This window comes from Lissotriton helveticus, chromosome 6 (assembly GCF_964261635.1).
Source record: "Lissotriton helveticus chromosome 6, aLisHel1.1, whole genome shotgun sequence".
NCBI classification, from domain to species: Eukaryota; Metazoa; Chordata; class Amphibia; order Caudata; family Salamandridae; genus Lissotriton; species Lissotriton helveticus.
In genome coordinates this window covers 1,054,855,056-1,054,878,458 of record NC_136067.1, presented here as the reverse complement: position 1 = coordinate 1,054,878,458, position 23,403 = coordinate 1,054,855,056, and positions in this window count along the sequence as shown.

Here is a 23,403-nt window from a genome sequence, read left to right as displayed (position 1 = left end):
CTGCTGACATCTCTCAGAGGTTAGTGGTATATAACCATTGACGTCGTGACAAGAATGCACTGTCACTCTCAAAGGCAAACACAGTACTTCTAGTCTCTTCAATTGGGTACCATTCATTATCCTTACTAACTTCAATGTGGGAGCATTATCCTCTGCAATTTAAGGGTAGGAAGCTACATGGGAATTCTATCTAAATGTGTGTCCTCACACATAGTGGCATTATCTAATGGGGTAAATTCCTTATCTAGAACACCTCAAAAGGGAAATCACATGATACAGATTATCAGGGACATGTAGATACCTCCCTTTAATAATTGTGCATCAGGTGCACTATGCAATACACAGGCTAATGATCAAAATGTGGAAACAAAAGACAAGAACTAGAGAGTCCTGGTATTTCCATGATTAGAAGACATCTGATCCCACCGAAATTTAAAGCAGCAGGAACAAAAGGAGAAAAAAACAAAATTAAAATAGGCATTAAAAATTTGTCATGTTAAAAAAAAAAATAAACGTAAGGTATCTCCTATTGAGGTGGAAAACTTGTCTTACTATAGTATTGAGTCAGTTACCCAGTACATCACTACCCTGACAGTCAAACTGGAAAACATCGAAGTGGGCCTAAAGAAAATTCTTGAAAACCAGTCTGGTCATACAAAAGGGAATTATACATAATATGGGAGTCCCTGGTACATCACTTCAGTCTGGAAGTGTGAACTTGAACAATACACCAACAATAATAAAAGGGCTGACTAGTGAAAGGAATACGGAAAAGGGAAATGGGACTAGGACACAGCTAAAATCCCCAATAACTAGGCACAATGCGACATCGATCAGGGGAGAAGCGGCAAAAGAAAAATCTATAGGAAGAACAAGAAATTACTTGGGTGATAGCCAAGCATGTGACACAACACCAAGAGTACGGGTGATACACAAAAGACCAAAATACTACACAAATGTTTAACTCTACCACCGGCTGCTACACCTTATACTGTAATCTCGGCTACTGTTCCAGTTCCTTCCCCGGGGAAAAGGAAACTTGGTTTCTTTTAAGGAACAAAGCCATACACTACCTAGGAAGCAGAACAGGATTAACTAGTGCAATATCATGAGAAAAGTTTAGGTCACCTTTAGCAAGAGCCGCAGATTTATAGTTCCTCCTTAGGGTCCAATCAGGGAACATTTAATCAAGGGCTGCCTGTTCCTCAAGGAAAGGGGCAGTAACATGGCTAACTGCAGGTGACACACTTTTAATCCTATATGTCTCTTTTTCTTTTCCTCAATGCCAATATAGCCAAATAGACATACACTGATGAAGTGTTGTCTGTCATGTTCACAGCATGAAGTATTAGATCTGTGAAATTTAGTAACCAGAACAAGTCCAACCAACTGTTGCGTAGCGATGGGCATCGTCATGACCATCCCCTCACAACACAGAGGAGCTTGTAATAGTATTAAACAACAAAAACATAGAAACAAAAATATGCATAACAGAAAAACACACATGCCAAGCCATCAGGTATACTTGCTGTATACCAAGCACAGAAAGCATAGACAAATTACAATAGCATATGTAAATGAGCGGTGACGCACAACACCGTGTCATGCACTTTATGCACAGTGAACCTGCAGCCCAAAACCCAATATTCTGGCCTGCTTAATTTGTCAGGCTTAAAATTAATATTCAATTTCCTCCTTACTTACCTCACCCCCCTTTGACAGCAGGTCACCTTAGTGGTGATTGGCTGTCAAATACAACTTACTGTGTCGCTTCTGACACACAGGACCAGTAGGAACAACATGTAAGCATGTTAAGCCACCTTAATTTTGACTGTCCAAAAGCAAAACTGTTTCACAGACACTCTGTGTGTCCCTTGCGCCACAATTTTTCCTGTGAAAAATAAATCTGAATTTGCTAATCGATTTTACCTAGGCATGTAGCCCACAAAATTCTAAGAAAGAGCTTCATCTTATTTTCTGTCTAAAACTAATGCAACATTTTATTTTTTGTTAAATGAAGGCAAATACGTGGATATTATTTTTTAAGAGCAAAAGCAGTGTGCAATATACATCTCTAACAATTGAGAAGTCAGCTATTTGTATTATACCTAAATGTATGCATTTACTGAAGCCTAAGGCACTTTAAAGCTACTGTAAATGGCAAGAATGCTGTTTAAATAGTCTATTTTACCCAATTTCGACTTTGATATTTGGGGCACTGAAAATTTAATATCCTATAATTTTTTTGCATAATATTCATTATCAGAATGTTCATTACATAGCCCATAAGTTAGAAATTGAAAATGATCACTCATACCTTTATAAAAATGAGGGTTTTTTACGCCTGCCCAGAGTGATATTCCACATGCAAATGCCCTTATTATGCGATACAACACAACTTAAATTAAATTGTAATGCTAGGAGGTCACAGTATAAGTATTAAGCTTTATAAATATAAAAAAACGAATTTAAAAGCATTTTAATAATTCTTTTTTTATAATTAATAATTATTTTTAATAAAACCAATCATTTTGATAATTCCACATAGGAAAAGCAAGCTGCATCCCCTTGCCCATCATTTTTAGACGTATTCATTCATAGGCCTAAGCACAGAAGCCTAACTTAAAACATGACAAATTTTTGCGCCACTTTTTTTTTTAAAAGGACAATTATTATTTAGCAACAGAACTAAGAATATGCTTATAAAAAACTTTTAAGAATGGAAATCCCTACCTTAAACCTTTTCCTCATATCTAAAATAATGAAGCTGATTTTTGTAACCTTTTTAAAACAGCATTCTGAAATACAAAGTTTCACCCGTGTTTAACTGAGAAAGTCCTGGCCGAGTGAACATTCACATGTGTTTGCCTGTTAATATCTAATACAATGTATCTAAGGAAAATGCGTTATAATTGTTTAATTATTACAAAACACACAATTTCGTTTTTGAGGCTTTTTTATATCTATTGAATGTGATTTCTAATTTTATCTTTTAAGCATTTAACAGTTTGTACATGTGCGTAGTTGCTTACTCTATAAATTAAATAGCAACATATAGCTATTATAGCATATCATATGGTTCATTTCTGAATTTGTATTTAATTTCTAATTAATATTTATTAATTAACATTTTACAAAACAGACTGAAGACAACTAGAAAGACCACAAAGACATATTGAGCACATTTCAGACATATACAGAAAGGGGTCAAACACTCAGGACACACAATACAGCGCGCTTAATAGCCATTATTTCATAAATAGCGCAATCGCTATTTACTTACAGAAGTTGCACTAATGGGAAAACTACAAACCACATAAACATTTAAACACACATTTAACCCACAGATCAACACTTAGGACAGAAGCAAAGGACAGCCCACAGACTGTACTTAAACCAAACCATTTGTAAATACTAGTTGTAAGTCATATTTACAAGAAGGACTTCTCAATAGTATTCCAAAAGACTGCAAAAACAGCCCAACAAACTGTTTTATTTCCAAGAAACCAAAATACACTCAATACACTAGCTTTTAGCTGGCAGAACACCAAAAATCGCTCTGCATATCTCCATTCATAAAATTGCGCAGAAAAAGGATCCTTGCATGTATTTTGTCATATTTTATTTCCCTGGGGATGCAGAATCACCAAGGATGAAATATGTTGTTATACCTAAACCTATTTAGGTATTCCCTCAAGGGAGCCGGCTAATTCAATTCATATCTCACCATGGTACCTTCAAAAAGCAACACATTATTCGATGTGTGCTTGAAACAGGCATGCCAAAAATAGTGCAAAATATGCAGTATTATAATCAAAGTAGTTCCTAAAGTACTCTTCGTACGTTGAACCGTTCAAATTTCATAGGAGTAGAGAAAAATCTCCTCATTACCTGCCTATATGTGTTGCATCACATACATATACATATTCATATTCATAGGACTAACTCAATATTTGGCCAATTTCAAATTCATATCATATTCATGTTCAGAATCAAGTTCCTGGGTAAGTGTACCTAAACTAAGCTTACCAATCGGGTCCCGGGTAAGGGTTCCTAGACTACCTTAGCAATCGGGTTTCAAACCTATACAAGTGCCGCAAAACGGTTCTTACCAAACAAATGGTTGTCCAAATTCTAACTGACAAGTTCTAAATGACCTAACGGTCTTTTTAAAATACTCACGCCAAAAAGGTTCTCAGTCAGGGGTGACATCATGTGGAGGATCAAAATCAGGAAGATCAGAAATATACTGGGCTGCAGAGACAGAGAATCCCCAGAATCTCAATACAAGGTGTGGCCCACTTGTGGGACACCCCCGCGCCGCACGGCCACCAGCTGCTGCGTGTGCCCCATCGCTTTGCCCTCTGCCTCTCTGCCTGCCTCGCTGCCGGCTGACCCTGCTGTCGTTTGTCTTGTCTTGTTTTGTTATCCATTTGTGCTTGTTTTTCTAGTAGATTTTGCCCGTGTTAGCGTTTTTTGTCTTTCATTTGTGCTTGTTTTTCGAGTAGATTTTGCCCGTGTTAGCGTTCTTTGTCTCTCATTTGTGCTTGTTTTTCTAGTAGATTTTGCCCGTGTTAGCGTTTTCTGTCTTTCATTTGTGCTTGTTTTTCGAGTAGATTTTGCCCGTGTTAGCGTTCTTTGTCTCTCATTTGTGCTTGTTTTTCTAGTAGATTTTGCCCGTGTTAGCGTTTTCTGTCTTTCATTTGTGCTTGTTTTTCGAGTAGATTTTGCCCGTGTTAGCGTTCTTTGTCTCTCATTTGTGCTTGTTTTTCTAGTAGATTTTGCCCGTTCTGCCTGTTTCCCGCCTCCCTCGCCGCCCCCGCTTCCCGCCACCACCGCTGACCCCGCCCCTTTTTTCCTTCTGTTCCCTCCCCGCTCCCGCCTCCCAGCTGCTCCGCCCACCCGCGCACTTCGCCTTATATGGCGACCGTGCGAACGCGCAGCGGTCACGCGCAGCGGGCGCGCCGATTGTGCGCCGAAGTCCGCGACCGGATCGCGACCAGCGCCAGGACCCCTGGCCCACGAAGACCCCGACCGACCCGCCTGACGTACTCCGCCGCCACCCTCATCGCACTCAACACCGGCCGACTCCCAGATTGCCACCAAGCCTCACCACGACGCACCCACGGACCTTTCTGCTGCCACGCCTGCAAATTCTCCAGCACCCGGACCTGCCGGACACCTGCACCCGCCAAGTCGAACACCAGCAGCAACCACCTCAAGTGCATCCTGCTCAACACCCGCTCCGTCCACAGACACGCCATCGAACTCTGGAACCTCCTCGACACCACTGCCCCTGACGTCGCCTTCCTCACGGAGACCTGGATGAACGCCTCCTCAGCGCCCGACATCGCCATCGCTATCCCAGAAGGCTACAAGATCGTCCGGAGGGACCGCAACGCCAACCAGATGGGAGGAGGCATCGCCATCATCCACAGGAACATCATCCGGCTCACGACCAGCACCGACAACACCCTGACCACCGCCGAACACCTGCATTTCCAGATCCACACCGACCCGAACACCACCCTCAGAGGCACCCTGATCTACCGACCCCCGGGACCACGCACACAATTCAGCGAGGACATTGCCGACTTCGTCAGCCCGCACGCCCTCCCCTCCACCGACTACATCCTCCTGGGGGACCTCAACTTCCACCTGGAGAACAACAACGACCGCAACACCAGCTCCCTGCTCGACAACCTCGCCAATCTTGGACTCAAGCAGCTGGTGTCCACCCCCACCCACCTCGCCGGACACACACTCGACGCAGTCTTCTCCTCCAGCCCAGACATCGACTTCAGCCACGCCACAGAGCTTCAATGGACGGACCACAGCTGCGTCCACTTCACCTTCAAGAGAACGACGACCCACCACCACCAGCAACAGACCGCCCGCAGAAGCTGGAACAAGATCACAGCAGACCAGCTCGCCACCTCCCTGAGCCAGCACCCTCCTGCCAGCTCAGCGAACCCCAGCCAGGCTGCCGACAACCTCACGAAGTGGATCAGCATCTGCGCGGACGAGCTCGCCCCGCTAAGGACCCCGCCCAGCAGACCCGGCAGCAAGAAAGCCCCGTGGTTCACCGACGAACTCAAGAGCTCCAAGAAGAACTGCCAAGCCCTCGAGAAAGTCTGGAGAAGGGAACCTACACCGAACAACAGGACCACCTTCAAGCTGGCCACCCGGAAGCACCACCAGCTGATCCGCGCCGCCAAGAAAACTGCATTCAAGGACCGACTGGACAACAACGCACACAACTGCAAGGAACTCTTCAACATCGTGAAAGAGCTATCCAACCCCAGCGCAGGAAACAACGACATCACCCCATCGCAAGACCTCTGCAACTCCCTCGCTTCATACTTCCACAACAAGATCGCGGACATACACAACAGCTTCAGCAACCAACCAACGCACACCAGGACCAAACAACCACCCCCCACCGCCACCCTCATCGCCTGGACCCCGATCAGCACCGAAGGAAGGTACTGCTGTGCCACCTCTCTTCCTGGAGTATACTCGAATTATCTAGACGTATTCGACAAAAGAAAAGCGACTCAGCTACCACCTCACAGACCCTATGATTGTCGTATAGATCTTGTTCCAGGGGCGGATATACCCTGCAGTCGAGTGTACGCCCTCACAGAGCCTGAAACACGTTACCTGAAGACGTATTTGGATGAACATCTTGCCTCGGGGTTTATTCGTCATTCCACCTCCCCGGCTTCATCTCCGCTCTGCTTCATTTCGAAAAAAGACTGTGATGAACTCCGAATGTGTATAGACTACAGGTCTATAAACAAGGTGACAATAAAAAATAGATACCCATTGCCCCTCATACCAGTACTCTTGGACCAGCTTCGAGGGGCACATGTGTTCACCAAATTGGACCTCCGAGGTGCCTATCACCTGGTACAAGTAAAGCCAGGTGATGAATGGAAAACCGCCTTTCGCACAAAGTTTGGCTTATTTGAGTACCAAGTAATGCCTTTTGGGCTATGCAACGCCCCTGCCGCTTTCCAGTACTTCATCGATGAAGTACTAAGAGGACTACTGGAAACAATCTGCATCGTATATATTGATGATATTTTGGTTTATTCCCGTAACTCCCAAGAACAAATTTGCCATGTTAAAACAGTTCTGGATCGCCTTCGTGTACATTCCCTGTTTGCCAAATTAGACAAGTGCCTGTTTCATGTCAGCGAAGTGGCTTTTTTGGGATATGTCATCAACGCCCAGGGATTCCAAATGGACATGAGCAAAGTAGAAGCAATAACCCAGTGGGCAGCCCCTACTCATGTTAAATCTGTGCAGAGTTTCCTGGGGTTTGGTAATTATTACAGGCGATTTATTAAAGACTTTTCTCGCATCATCACTCCAATATCTAAACTGCTGAGAAAGAATGTACCTTTTGATTGGACTCCAGAAGCTAATCAAGCATTTGAAACGTTGAAAAAGCGGTTCACTCAAGCTCCCATCCTGCGGCATCCAGATCCCAATATGCCGTTTGTCGTGGAGACAGACGCCTCACAGTATGCATTGGGTGGGTGTGAGAAGTTGGCCTGGTAGGGGATGTTTCCCATTCTGGAACCACCTACTACCTGACCAAACAATCCCCTTATGGTGTCTGGTTGTAAGTCAACCTTATTAGACAAGCTATCCTAGGGGTAGCATGGACTAAGCAGCCTAAAGGCTTAACTTAAGAGGTCGTGTTAAGCGAGCTGTTTTACCACATACAATCCTGTAATACCAAATGAAAGGACACCACACAAGTATATATTATAAAAATATATGTGTTTATTACTAAAAACAATCCCCAGTATTCTTTATGAATAAAGGGGCACAAGCGTTAAATCAAAAGCACTGTTTAAACATACAAAGTTGCACAATTATGGATGAGGGCAGGGGGCCACTCAAACCATATACTAAACAAGTGGTATAAGAGAGGCCACTCGAACAGTGGTTAGGCCTAGGGCCTAGGGAATCGCTGGGAGCAGTCAGGACAAGCAATGCTGAAGTCGGGAATGGCCCTCGGGATTCGGGAGATGTGCGGAAAGCGCACGCATGCACCAATGTTAACCAATGGTGCGTAAAAGTCAAATAGTTAAAGTTTAAGGACACTTCCGCTGAACCTAGAGGAACAAAACTTAACACACAGACCCTAGAGGTGTGCACCAGTGTGGGAACACCGGCGGAGCAAAGTTACCTCACCCACAGGAAGTGGGTGCACAGGGTCGAAGTGGCGTCGGGTTTTGACACGCAGGCTCTTGGTGCTGGAAGCTGAAAGGGCTGCAGGCAGGGTGAAGACGAAGTGTCCGGTGGAGTCCAAGGGTGGACTCAAGTTGTAGAGTACCTGAAAGCAGAGGGGACAGAGTCTGGGTCACTCAGCAGTGACCAGGGTGGAACCAGGACGGAACCAGGCAATGTCGGGCGCAATCAGGTGGTCGTCGAGGCGCTTCTCTTCGCTGTCACGTGGGCTCTGGGGCATCTGCGACGTCCAGGAGCAGGTCACGATCTGTCCCACGCAGGCTCTCACCGTCGGTGCAGTCGGCTTCCGGTTTGGAGCAAACAAGCCTTGGTAAGAGCAATCCACGCGGGATTGGAAGATGGCGTCTCACTCGGACCAGGAAGGTCAGAGTCGGGGCTCCCTTTCAGGGGAGCTGGTGTGGATCTGGAGCAACCAGAATCACGAGTCTTCTTTTGTAGTTCGTCGGCACAGGGACCACAAGCCAGCTGGCAAGTGACCGGGCCAACGCGTTGAGCCAAATCGTGCCAAAGGGCCCCACGCAGCACTCGTCGAGTGTGGAGGGCTGAACTTCGGCTCAGGAGTAGCTCAGGGTGGGGGCTTCTCAAACCCCGGTGTACAGCTTCGAGGGTCACTCGTGGGCTGCACGGTCAGCGTCTCGTGGTCACTTCAAGATGGCGTGCCCCACGCTTCCGGTCGCCTCCACGGGTCTCAGCTTTGCAGGGACTGTGGATCGGGCTGTTAGAAGCTGGGCAGGCTTGATCTCGTCGATCTCAGTCGCTCGAGTTCCGGCGGGAACTGCAACCAAGTAGACGTCGAGGGCTGGATGGTGCCTGCTGCTGCAGGGTGGTCACTCCTTGACCACAAGGGAGATTCTTCGGGCTTCCACGTTGAGATGGAGGGCGAAGGGTCCAGAATATCGTTTCAAATGTTTCTTCCAGGAAATCTGATGTGCATTGGCACTGCTCCCACTCTTATTCGAATCTGGTGGGCGTGATTACCTGCTAGGTCCCCTCCTATGGGTGGGACCCAGGAAGTGGGTGGATACACCCCCTTCCTTTGATCCAGGCCGCCCTGGCACGAGGGCTGGAGTGCCCCAGAACCGGTTTGGCCGGATTATGCAAGGGGCAGCCTTGTGCGCCCCAGGCAGTGTCTGGTTTCTTTCAAACCTCCCTGCTACAATACACTATCTCCTGTCTGGAGGGCGGTGACACCCTCCTGTGACAGGAAACCCTTTGTCCAGGACCCCCTTGACTGGGTTTCGGTCAGCTCCAGGGGTCCAGACATTTGTCTGTGGCAGAGGCATCCATTTTGTGGATCTTAAGGCCTTTGGAGAAATCAACCGCATTAAAGTGAAGTAACATGTCTTACCCCTCTAGAGGGGTGGAATGCCATCCCCGTCGCCAGAACTGGCGAGGGGATGGTATTCCAAAGCGTATGACACCTTACACGACATGTTTTGATAAAGCCAAACCAGAGTTGCTAAATAACCGCGAGGATTATAAGGCACTTAATAGTATATGGTATGGCATTATCCTGAAACAGCTTAGGGATTTGTTCCCGACGGCTGCAGACAGGCTCAGCTCATGCTAGAGCTCCATCTCACATAAAAACCAAGCACCCAGCCTCCAGGATTGGTGAGGCCTGTCTATAGGAGTGGCTCACAGGTTTACATGTGTCCAGATATAGGTTTAGACATAGGTATACTATATCTAAGCAAGGGGTGTGTACACCACCTTACCCCAGCTGAGTGATCAGCCAGTTGTGTCAATTTAAGAACCAGCCAGGGGTGGCAAAAGATATGCTGCAGCCCCTGGTAGGCCTTAGTGGCTCCTGTGCCCTGTGCACCTATAGTGCATTCTACAGGGGCTGACAAGGAGTCCATTTCCAATTGGTATGTACCTAGGGTACATGGAATCCATTTTACAGAGAGAGCAGATGGCCTGGGGCCCTGATTAGCAGGGAACCAGGTCAACTAAGTCAAAAAACCAGTTAAACACAGGCAAAAAATCTGGGGTAACCATAGTCAGGTAGCCACCTTCCTACATAACCCCCCCCCAAACGAAAGGAGATAAGGCTATCCTTGGCCAGGTAAGCCTATATTGCCTGAGTGGCCATATAAGGAAGTACCTGCACTAGCATGGGTACCCCCTGTCTCATGGTCCACTAAGCAGTCCCTCACCCTTTGGGTATTAGAGGGTCTCCACCATAGGGAATCACTACCTTGGGTGTGTTTATGCAAAGTTAAAGGCTGGTTTGGATATGGAGTATTGAAGTTAGGCTCTACTAAGTTAGGGCTTGGCTTCCTCCAATTATCTTCCACCAGGTGTGCCTTTCTTTCTTTAACTGAGTTGCACTGTGCTCTCAGGGTCAGCCTCTGGCTACCTAAAGCTGGAGGCTGGGTCCCTCTGTTTGGCTTGCTGGAGGGACAGTTCAGGTTTGGGCCCCTTGGGTCCCAGGTTTGGCTGTGCCCAACAGAATCCATCTGTGGGAGGTCCCTAACTACTTTTAAGGGGGCTCCCTCAGGAGTTTTTAAAGTTTTCACCTTACTAGGGCTACTAGTTTTGGTGCACCTAATCTTTTGATGGGGGTGCTTTATTTGACAGGGGGCCCTCTGGGTCCCACTGTCCTTCTTGTCCTCTGCAGCCCTGGGCTGGCTAAGGCAAGGTAGAGAGGGGCAGGTTACCTGCTCCAGACTGGGTCCCACCTGAGAAGGTTCCACTGACATCAGAGGTTCTGTCAGGCCAGGCCCAACCACCTCTGGGGCAGTTCCTTCATCAGGGGTAAGATCAGTTCCCTGAGGAGGCTGATCCTGTCCTAAAGTCTGGTGAGGGGGAGATTTCTCTTCCTCCTCCATGCTCTCAGTTTGTGTGGAGTTATCCATCATTTCAGGTTTCACAACACACGTGTCAGTTTGAGTTTGGGCTGTGGCCATCACAGCCCCACCAACCTTTTCAGGAGGAGACTCAGTTTGGGTTTCTGCTGTTATCATAACAGCTTTGCTATTCTGTTCAGGAAGAGCTTTTGCTAAAGATGGGGCAGAGAGTTTCTCAGCCCTACCAACCTTTTCAGGAAGGACATCTTGAATTGGGGCTGTAGCCATTACAGCCCCACTAACCTTTCCATTGGAATTTACCATTCTAGAATGGGTTTCCTGTTCAACCTCAGCCCAGGCTGAGATCTCCAAATCATTACCAAGTAGGCAGTCTACAGGCAAGTTTGGTGACACTGCCACTCTCTTTGGGCCAATGACACCTCCCCAGCTGAGACTTACTACTGCCATGGGATGATTTGTTTGGATTCCATCAATGTTTGTAACCTGGTATGTGGCACCAGGTAAAAGTTGCTTAGAGGGGACTATGCCATCAGCCACCATGGTGATGCTAGCCCCTGTGTCTCTAAAAGCTTCAACTTTCAAACCATTGATGATGGGTTCTTGTCTATACTTGCTCAACGTATTTGGGCAAGCAGAGAAGTTGGCAAACCCCATGCCAGTCTCATAAACAAGATCATTGGGTGATGGGGACCTGGATAGGCCAGGGTCCACCTGAGCTCCAACAGTAAACCCACCCAGATTCCTGGGTGTGCTTCCACTTCCTGGGGGATTACTGCTGACAGTAACAGGAGGTGTTGAAGCCGGCTTTGGAGGTATATTTTCTTTATTGTTATTCTTGGGACAACAGCTGTCTGTTTTGTAATGCCCCACCTGTTTACAGGGATAACAATAGGGTTTTTTTTCAGCTGAAGAAGTGTCTTGGGACCCACCCCCATCCTTGGAGTTTTGGGGCCCTGGGGAAGTCTTTTCTTTACTTTTATCCCCACCCTTATCTTGAGGCTTGGTAGACTCCTTCTTCTGGTTACTGTCCTGATTCTTAGGCCTAATCCTGGTTCTGACCCATTTGTCTGCCTTCTTTCCCAATTCTTGGGGAGAGGTCAGATCAGAGTCTACCAGGTGCTGGTGTAAGAGCTGGTTCTGACAATTACTTAGGATCTGCTCCCTCATAATCAAATTATACAATCCTGTAAAGTCATGTACTTTGCTGCCATGTAGCCAACCCTCCAGAGCCTTAGTAGCACAATCTACAAAATCAGTCCAGTCCTGAGTCTGTGTCTTCTGGGTGTCTCTGAACTTGAACCTGTACTGTTCAGTGGTTAAGCCAAACCCATCTATCAGAACACTCTTCAGGACTTTGTAATTGTTTGCATCCTCATGTCTGACAGTGAGGAGCTTGTCCCTCCCTTTCTCTGAAAAGGAGTACCATAAGATTGCTGCCCACTGTTCCTCAGGAACCTGCTGTACCATGCAGGCTCTCTCAAGAGCAGTCATCCATTTGTGGATGTCATCCCCTTCTTTGAAGGGGGGCACAATCTTTGTCAGGTTTCTACTATCATAGGACCTGGGTTTCTCTTTAGGAATATTGCTGCCACCAGTGGCATCTAAGCCACACAATTTCTGCTCTCTTGCCAAGGCAAGTTTAGCTTGAGCTAAGGTAAGCTTAGCTTGACTCAGGGCTACCTCCTCTCTCTCTATCTGGAGTCTGACAGCCCTCATTCTAGCCCTATGCTCAGCTTTCTGAGAAGCACTCATGCCTCTCTCTGATTCTCTGGAGGCACTAGAAAGATGAGAGTCCCCTGAGGGAGATCTCACTCTTCTGTTGCCTGGGAGAATCACATGTTGGGTTCTGGGGAGGTGCTGGCCCTCTCCATTCCCCAGTAGGTCCAAGTTGGCCTGGCTAAGCCTACCAACTGGAACCTGGCTACCCTGATCCTGTACTTGTGAGTCCCCACCATCTGAGTCCTCATCCAAGTCATCATCATCCTCCTCTTCAAGGGGATCAACTGCAGGGGGGTTCCCTCCAGTTCCTGTATCTAGGGAAGCTGCTTTTGCCTTCTCTAAGTCATCCTGTTCTAGGAGTTCTACCAGGATTAGGCAGGTGGGGCTTCTGCCCCTTTTTAACCCTCTTGCTTTGCACAAGACAATCAAGTCTCTGCGGGTTAGTTTGTCATATCCAAAAGTTGCCTGGGTAGGGTCAACTGTCACAGGACTAGACCCTGAGGCCTTTCCTGTGTCAGACATGGTTACTAGTGAGGTGTAAGTGGTGCACTTACCTACACTAAGTGTTTTCCTACTGGACCTTGCTAGTGAGTTGTAGTCAGGGGTGTGCTACTCCCTTCAACCTACAACTACTAAGTTCAGTAGAACTTAATATGCTAAGCTTTTGATTTTATATGTACCTAGAGGTACTTGATGTGATCTTTCAATTTGATATAAAGATTGCAATGGTAAAACAACAGCAAGCTCAAATCCGCACCGCTGCTCACCAATGTGAGAAGTTGGCCTGGTAGGGGATGTTTCCCATTCTGGAACCACCTACTACCTGACCAAACAATCCCCTTATGGTGTCTGGTTGTAAGTCAACCTTATTAGACAAGCTATCCTAGGGGTAGCATGGACTAAGCAGCCTAAAGGCTTAACTTAAGAGGTCGTGTTAAGCGAGCTGTTTTACCACATACAATCCTGTAATACCCAATGAAAGGACACCACACAAGTATATATTATAAAAATATATGTGTTTATTACTAAAAACAATCCCCAGTATTCTTTATGAATAAAGGGGCACAAGCGTTAAATCAAAAGCACTGTTTAAACATACAAAGTTGCACAATTATGGATGAGGGCAGGGGGCCACTCAAACCATATACTAAACAAGTGGTATAAGAGAGGCCACTCGAACAGTGGTTAGGCCTAGGGCCTAGGGAATCGCTGGGAGCAGTCAGGACAAGCAATGCTGAAGTCGGGAATGGCCCTCGGGATTCGGGAGATGTGCGGAAAGCGCACGCATGCACCAATGTTAACCAATGGTGCGTAAAAGTCAAATAGTTAAAGTTTAAGGACACTTCCGCTGAACCTAGAGGAACAAAACTTAACACACAGACCCTAGAGGTGTGCACCAGTGTGGGAACACCGGCGGAGCAAAGTTACCTCACCCACAGGAAGTGGGTGCACAGGGTCGAAGTGGCGTCGGGTTTTGACACGCAGGCTCTTGGTGCTGGAAGCTGAAAGGGCTGCAGGCAGGGTGAAGACGAAGTGTCCGGTGGAGTCCAAGGGTGGACTCAAGTTGTAGAGTACCTGAAAGCAGAGGGGACAGAGTCTGGGTCACTCAGCAGTGACCAGGGTGGAACCAGGACGGAACCAGGCAATGTCGGGCGCAATCAGGTGGTCGTCGAGGCGCTTCTCTTCGCTGTCACGTGGGCTCTGGGGCATCTGCGACGTCCAGGAGCAGGTCACGATCTGTCCCACGCAGGCTCTCACCGTCGGTGCAGTCGGCTTCCGGTTTGGAGCAAACAAGCCTTGGTAAGAGCAATCCACGCGGGATTGGAAGATGGCGTCTCACTCGGACCAGGAAGGTCAGAGTCGGGGCTCCCTTTCAGGGGAGCTGGTGTGGATCTGGAGCAACCAGAATCACGAGTCTTCTTTTGTAGTTCGTCGGCACAGGGACCACAAGCCAGCTGGCAAGTGACCGGGCCAACGCGTTGAGCCAAATCGTGCCAAAGGGCCCCACGCAGCACTCGTCGAGTGTGGAGGGCTGAACTTCGGCTCAGGAGTAGCTCAGGGTGGGGGCTTCTCAAACCCCGGTGTACAGCTTCGAGGGTCACTCGTGGGCTGCACGGTCAGCGTCTCGTGGTCACTTCAAGATGGCGTGCCCCACGCTTCCGGTCGCCTCCACGGGTCTCAGCTTTGCAGGGACTGTGGATCGGGCTGTTAGAAGCTGGGCAGGCTTGATCTCGTCGATCTCAGTCGCTCGAGTTCCGGCGGGAACTGCAACCAAGTAGACGTCGAGGGCTGGATGGTGCCTGCTGCTGCAGGGTGGTCACTCCTTGACCACAAGGGAGATTCTTCGGGCTTCCACGTTGAGATGGAGGGCGAAGGGTCCAGAATATCGTTTCAAATGTTTCTTCCAGGAAATCTGATGTGCATTGGCACTGCTCCCACTCTTATTCGAATCTGGTGGGCGTGATTACCTGCTAGGTCCCCTCCTATGGGTGGGACCCAGGAAGTGGGTGGATACACCCCCTTCCTTTGATCCAGGCCGCCCTGGCACGAGGGCTGGAGTGCCCCAGAACCGGTTTGGCCGGATTATGCAAGGGGCAGCCTTGTGCGCCCCAGGCAGTGTCTGGTTTCTTTCAAACCTCCCTGCTACAATACACTATCTCCTGTCTGGAGGGCGGTGACACCCTCCTGTGACAGGAAACCCTTTGTCCAGGACCCCCTTGACTGGGTTTCGGTCAGCTCCAGGGGTCCAGACATTTGTCTGTGGCAGAGGCATCCATTTTGTGGATCTTAAGGCCTTTGGAGAAATCAACCGCATTAAAGTGAAGTAACATGTCTTACCCCTCTAGAGGGGTGGAATGCCATCCCCGTCGCCAGAACTGGCGAGGGGATGGTATTCCAAAGCGTATGACACCTTACACGACATGTTTTGATAAAGCCAAACCAGAGTTGCTAAATAACCGCGAGGATTATAAGGCACTTAATAGTATATGGTATGGCATTATCCTGAAACAGCTTAGGGATTTGTTCCCGACGGCTGCAGACAGGCTCAGCTCATGCTAGAGCTCCATCTCACATAAAAACCAAGCACCCAGCCTCCAGGATTGGTGAGGCCTGTCTATAGGAGTGGCTCACAGGTTTACATGTGTCCAGATATAGGTTTAGACATAGGTATACTATATCTAAGCAAGGGGTGTGTACACCACCTTACCCCAGCTGAGTGATCAGCCAGTTGTGTCAATTTAAGAACCAGCCAGGGGTGGCAAAAGATATGCTGCAGCCCCTGGTAGGCCTTAGTGGCTCCTGTGCCCTGTGCACCTATAGTGCATTCTACAGGGGCTGACAAGGAGTCCATTTCCAATTGGTATGTACCTAGGGTACATGGAATCCATTTTACAGAGAGAGCAGATGGCCTGGGGCCCTGATTAGCAGGGAACCAGGTCAACTAAGTCAAAAAACCAGTTAAACACAGGCAAAAAATCTGGGGTAACCATAGTCAGGTAGCCACCTTCCTACAGTGGGGTATTGTCCCAGCGTCATCCAGATATGGGACAATTACATCCGGTGGCCTACTATTCCAGAAAACTTACACCATGTGAGGTGAACTACTCTATCACAGACAAAGAACTGCTGGCCATTAAACGGGCCTGTGAAGAGTGGAGGCATCACTTGTTGGGAGCTCTGCATACTGTCAAGATGTATACGGATCATCGGAATCTGTTATTTCTCAAAACTGCAAGAGCATTGACGCCAAGGCAACTAAGGTGGTCGCTCTTTTTCTCGGATTATGATTTCATCATTAAATACAGACCTGGACCCCAGAATGGTAAGGCAGACGCTCTATCCCGTAGGGTCGACCTCACAGAACCTTCTCAGGATTGCGATACAGTACCTCCCACTATCCTTTCTCCCTCGGCTTTTCCGGAGTCGACGCTGGCTTTTGTGACGTCGCAAGATTTCCTTGAAGATGTAAAAGTAGCTGTGTCTGGGATTGATGTCGCTTCATGGATACAGGAAGATCCGGTACATAGAAGCTCCAAGGATGATCTGTTATACCATTATCACGCTCTTTACGTCCCTCTGAGCACGCTCCAGGAACAAATCATGCCTTGGTTTCATGATTCTACGTTGGGAGGTCATCTGGGGGAATACAAGACCATCGCCAGTATAGAGCGATCCTTTTGGTGGCCCTCGTTGCGAAAAGATGTTAAAGACTATGTACAAAAATGTGCTGTCTGTGCTCAGAGTAAATCCAGCCATTCCAAACCTGTGGGGTTGCTACGCCCCATCCCAATTCCTCCTTCTATTTGGCATACTGTGTCGATGGATTTTATTGTTGAAATGCCCCCTTGTGAGACCTATACCACGATTCTAGTCTTGATTGATCATTTGACTAAAATGGGTCATTTCATTCCCCTGAAAAAGCTGCCTACCTCCTCCGAATTGGCCTTGGTATTTCTCCAGCATGTAGTGAGAGCCCATGGTATACCCAGAGTCCTAATCACAGACAGGGGATCCCAATTTACCTCTCGCTTTTGGAAAGCTCTCTGTCAGGCACTGCATATAGACGCTCGGTTATCTACTAGTTTCCATCCCCAGACTGATGGTAAAACCGAGCGACTTAACCAGTCCCTGGAACAATATCTACGTTGCTTCGCACTGCAGAACTCGGATGACTGGTTCCCTCTGGTGTGGATGGCGGAATTCGCCTATAATAACGCTGAACACTCCACATTAGGGTGCTCTCCATTCTTTTGTCTATATGGGTTCCATCCTGATATGCTCCCCTTTGAATGGCCAGTCACCTCCACTCACCCTTCCATTCAGGAGCATCATGCTCACCTACGGGCTGTATTGATTGACGCTAGAAGCCAATTGGCTCTTTCTCAATCAGCTCAGAAACGGTGTGCTGATCGGAAGCGGGTCCCTGAACCTGAGTACAAGGTTGGGGATAAGGTTTGGTTATCCACTAAGAACCTGCGTCTGAAGGGGAGGGGTAAGTTAGCTCCCAAGTACATAGGGCCCTATGGAATTGAGGGGCTTGTAAACCCTGTGGCGGTCCGTTTGTCACTCCCCCTTTCTTGGCGTATCCACCCCGTGTTTCATGTGTCCCTGCTTCGTCCCTGTCGGGTGGGTATGCGTCTTCCCTCGCGTCCTGGCCCCATTGATCTGGACGGTGATGAGGAGTATGAGGTGGAGGAGATTCTAGATTCCCGTTTGTCCCGTGGGAGGTTGCAGTACCTTGTATCATGGAAAGGGTTCGGGATGGAGGACAGGACCTGGGAACCTTCGGCCAACATGCATTGTCCTCTGTTGGTGGAACAGTTTCATGCTGCGAATCCTGGCAGGCCTGGTCGACCGCCGGGACGTCGGTCCTTGGGAGGGGGCTCTGTAGCGATTACGTGATGTGCCAGGAAAGGAAAGGGATTCACAGCGTCTGTCAGACGATGTAGTTACCGCATACCGCCACCGGAGGGAGCCTGGCGTATGCGGAACTACAGTTCCCAGAGGCACAGAAGGAACGGACCCGGAAGCGCTGTGTCGACAAAAGCCTTCCGAGGTAACGGCTCTGGGCTTGTCAATCAGGACCCTGTTTGAGAAAGTGACGGAGCCCTTGCCTGCTCCTTGGAGCTGATTCCAGGTACTTTGCTTGCTTCGACCAGAACGGTTTTTGTTATTCTGCAATTCTAGAGACTCATGTCTTCGTCCAGTTATGTTTGCGAGTCCCCGCAATTATAAGACGGGCGGCCTCGCTATTTCGGTGACGTTTGTGAGACCCGCGCAGGAGTGCGTTGTCGTCTCCGTCACTGGTGTTCTTTCTTGAGAGAAACTATTTTGTGAATCCTGACATGCCGGTACCGGTACGTGCTGCATGAGGAGACTCCTTGCTGATTTTGTTTTTCTTTGATTATCATTCCTTGCTGATTTTGTACTGCTACCGTTTATCTTGCTGATCTTGAGGAAGCTGTTTGATTCCACATGGGATTATTTTGCTCTTACTTGGATTGATTCCTTAGGGTACTACTGGAGCTCAAATCCACCACCTTTAGTTAGTATTTACTCATTTAGAAATGTTATGTTTCTTTAATTCCTGAGAAGTGATGGGTTCCTAATTGATGGTTTCTTGTTCTTCCCTTACTTGCAGTATACTACCTGGGGTTCTTAGAGACCAGTGAGAGAGTGGGTGGACGACATACCGATATACCTTCAGAAGCCTCTCTGGAACAACCTTTATTATTTTATCCACTTCCCTTTTCCCCAGGGGGCATATATACATAGTTGTGTTTCTTTTACACTGTGTGTTGTGCGTTCTGGAGAGGAGGGGGGATTCTCATCTATCCATCGTTCCTGCTGACATCTCTCAGAGGTTAGTGGTATATAACCATTGACGTCGTGACAAGAATGCACTGTCACTCTCAAAGGCAAACACAGTACTTCTAGTCTCTTCAATTGGGTACCATTCATTATCCTTACTAACTTCAATGTGGGAGCATTATCCTCTGCAATTTAAGGGTAGGAAGCTACATGGGAATTCTATCTAAATGTGTGTCCTCACACATAGTGGCATTATCTAATGGGGTAAATTCCTTATCTAGAACACCTCAAAAGGGAAATCACATGATACAGATTATCAGGGACATGTAGATACCTCCCTTTAATAATTGTGCATCAGGTGCACTATGCAATACACAGGCTAATGATCAAAATGTGGAAACAAAAGACAAGAACTAGAGAGTCCTGGTATTTCCATGATTAGAAGACATCTGATCCCACCGAAATTTAAAGCAGCAGGAACAAAAGGAGAAAAAAACAAAATTAAAATAGGCATTAAAAATTTGTCATGTTAAAAAAAAAAATAAACGTAAGGTATCTCCTATTGAGGTGAAAAACTTGTCTTACTATAGTATTGAGTCAGTTAACCAGTACATCACTACCCTGACAGTCAAACTGGAAAACATCGAAGTGGGCCTAAAGAAAATTCTTGAAAACCAGTCTGGTCATACAAAAGGGAATTATACATAATATGGGAGTCCCTGGTACATCACTTCAGTCTGGAAGTGTGAACTTGAACAATACACCAACAATAATAAAAGGGCTGACTAGTGAAAGGAATACGGAAAAGGGAAATGGGACTAGGACACAGCTAAAATCCCCAATAACTAGGCACAATGCGACATCGATCAGGGGAGAAGCGGCAAAAGAAAAATCTATAGGAAGAACAAGAAATTACTTGGGTGATAGCCAAGCATGTGACACAACACCAAGAGTACGGGTGATACACAAAAGACCAAAATACTACACAAATGTTTAACTCTACCACCGGCTGCTACACCTTATACTGTAATCTCGGCTACTGTTCCAGTTCCTTCCCCGGGGAAAAGGAAACTTGGTTTCTTTTAAGGAACAAAGCCATACACTACCTAGGAAGCAGAACAGGATTAACTAGTGCAATATCATGAGAAAAGTTTAGGTCACCTTTAGCAAGAGCCGCAGATTTATAGTTCCTCCTTAGGGTCCAATCAGGGAACATTTAATCAAGGGCTGCCTGTTCCTCAAGGAAAGGGGCAGTAACATGGCTAACTGCAGGTGACACACTTTTAATCCTATATGTCTCTTTTTCTTTTCCTCAATGCCAATATAGCCAAATAGACATACACTGATGAAGTGTTGTCTGTCATGTTCACAGCATGAAGTATTAGATCTGTGAAATTTAGTAACCAGAACAAGTCCAACCAACTGTTGCGTAGCGATGGGCATCGTCATGACCATCCCCTCACAACACAGAGGAGCTTGTAATAGTATTAAACAACAAAAACATAGAAACAAAAATATGCATAACAGAAAAACACACATGCCAAGCCATCAGGTATACTTGCTGTATACCAAGCACAGAAAGCATAGACAAATTACAATAGCATATGTAAATGAGCGGTGACGCACAACACCGTGTCATGCACTTTATGCACAGTGAACCTGCAGCCCAAAACCCAATATTCTGGCCTGCTTAATTTGTCAGGCTTAAAATTAATATTCAATTTCCTCCTTACTTACCTCACCCCCCTTTGACAGCAGGTCACCTTAGTGGTGATTGGCTGTCAAATACAACTTACTGTGTCGCTTCTGACACACAGGACCAGTAGGAACAACATGTAAGCATGTTAAGCCACCTTAATTTTGACTGTCCAAAAGCAAAACTGTTTCACAGACACTCTGTGTGTCCCTTGCGCCACAATTTTTCCTGTGAAAAATAAATCTGAATTTGCTAATCGATTTTACCTAGGCATGTAGCCCACAAAATTCTAAGAAAGAGCTTCATCTTATTTTCTGTCTAAAACTAATGCAACATTTTATTTTTTGTTAAATGAAGGCAAATACGTGGATATTATTTTTTAAGAGCAAAAGCAGTGTGCAATATACATCTCTAACAATTGAGAAGTCAGCTATTTGTATTATACCTAAATGTATGCATTTACTGAAGCCTAAGGCACTTTAAAGCTACTGTAAATGGCAAGAATGCTGTTTAAATAGTCTATTTTACCCAATTTCGACTTTGATATTTGGGGCACTGAAAATTGAATATCCTATAATTTTTTTGCATAATATTCATTATCAGAATGTTCATTACATAGCCCATAAGTTAGAAATTGAAAATGATCACTCATACCTTTATAAAAATGAGGGTTTTTTACGCCTGCCCAGAGTGATATTCCACATGCAAATGCCCTTATTATGCGATACAACACAACTTAAATTAAATTGTAATGCTAGGAGGTCACAGTATAAGTATTAAGCTTTATAAATATAAAAAAACGAATTTAAAAGCATTTTAATAATTCTTTTTTTATAATTAATAATTATTTTTAATAAAACCAATCATTTTGATAATTCCACATAGGAAAAGCAAGCTGCATCCCCTTGCCCATCATTTTTAGACGTATTCATTCATAGGCCTCAGCACAGAAGCCTAACTTAAAACATGACAAATTTTTGCGCCACTTTTTTTTTTAAAAGGACAATTATTATTTAGCAACAGAACTAAGAATATGCTTATAAAAAACTTTTAAGAATGGAAATCCCTACCTTAAACCTTTTCCTCATATCTAAAATAATGAAGCTGATTTTTGTAACCTTTTTAAAACAGCATTCTGAAATACAAAGTTTCACCCGTGTTTAACTGAGAAAGTCCTGGCCGAGTGAACATTCCTGTCTATTTGTGGCCTACAAAAACGACAGCTGCTTGCTTAGCGGCAGGAAAAGCTTTTTTTCAGTGTTGAAACGTGAGGATGGTGACAGTCTTATTTAAAACTAAGACACTTCTAGTTTTAAAATGTGTGTGCAGTACAGCAAAATTCAATTTATTCAGATGATGTGTTTGCCTGTTAATATCTAATACAATGTATCTAAGGAAAATGCGTTATAATTGTTTAATTATTACAAAACACACAATTTCGTTTTTGAGGCTTTTTTATATCTATTGAATGTGATTTCTAATTTTATCTTTTAAGCATTTAACAGTTTGTACATGTGCGTAGTTGCTTACTCTATAAATTAAATAGCAACATATAGCTATTATAGCATATCATATGGTTCATTTCTGAATTTGTATTTAATTTCTAATTAATATTTATTAATTAACATTTTACAAAACAGACTGAAGACAACTAGAAAGACCACAAAGACATATTGAGCACATTTCAGACATATACAGAAAGGGGTCAAACACTCAGGACACACAATACAGCGCGCTTAATAGCCATTATTTCATAAATAGCGCAATCGCTATTTACTTACAGAAGTTGCACGAATGGGAAAACTACAAACCACATAAACATTTAAACACACATTTAACCCACAGATCAACACTTAGGACAGAAGCAAAGGACAGCCCACAGACTGTACTTAAACCAAACCATTTGTAAATACTAGTTGTAAGTCATATTTACAAGAAGGACTTCTCAATAGTATTCCAAAAGACTGCAAAAACAGCCCAACAAACTGTTTTATTTCCAAGAAACCAAAATACACTCAATACACTAGCTTTTAGCTGGCAGAACACCAAAAATCGCTCTGCATATCTCCATTCATAAAATTGCGCAGAAAAAGGATCCTTGCATGTATTTTGTCATATTTTATTTCCCTGGGGATGCAGAATCACCAAGGATGAAATATGTTGTTATACCTAAACCTATTTAGGTATTCCCTCAAGGGAGTCGGCTAATTCAATTCATATCTCACCATGGTACCTTCAAAAAGCAACACATTATTCGATGTGTGCTTGAAACAGGCATGCCAAAAATAGTGCAAAATATGCAGTATTATAATCAAAGTAGTTCCTAAAGTACTCTTCGTACGTTGAACCGTTCAAATTTCATAGGAGTAGAGAAAAATCTCCTCATTACCTGCCTATATGTGTTGCATCACATACATATACATATTCATATTCATAGGACTAACTCAATATTTGGCCAATTTCAAATTCATATCATATTCATGTTCAGAATCAAGTTCCCGGGTAAGTGTACCTAAACTAAGCTTACCAATCGGGTCCCGGGTAAGGGTTCCTAGACTACCTTAGCAATCAGGTTTCAAACCTATACAAGTGCCG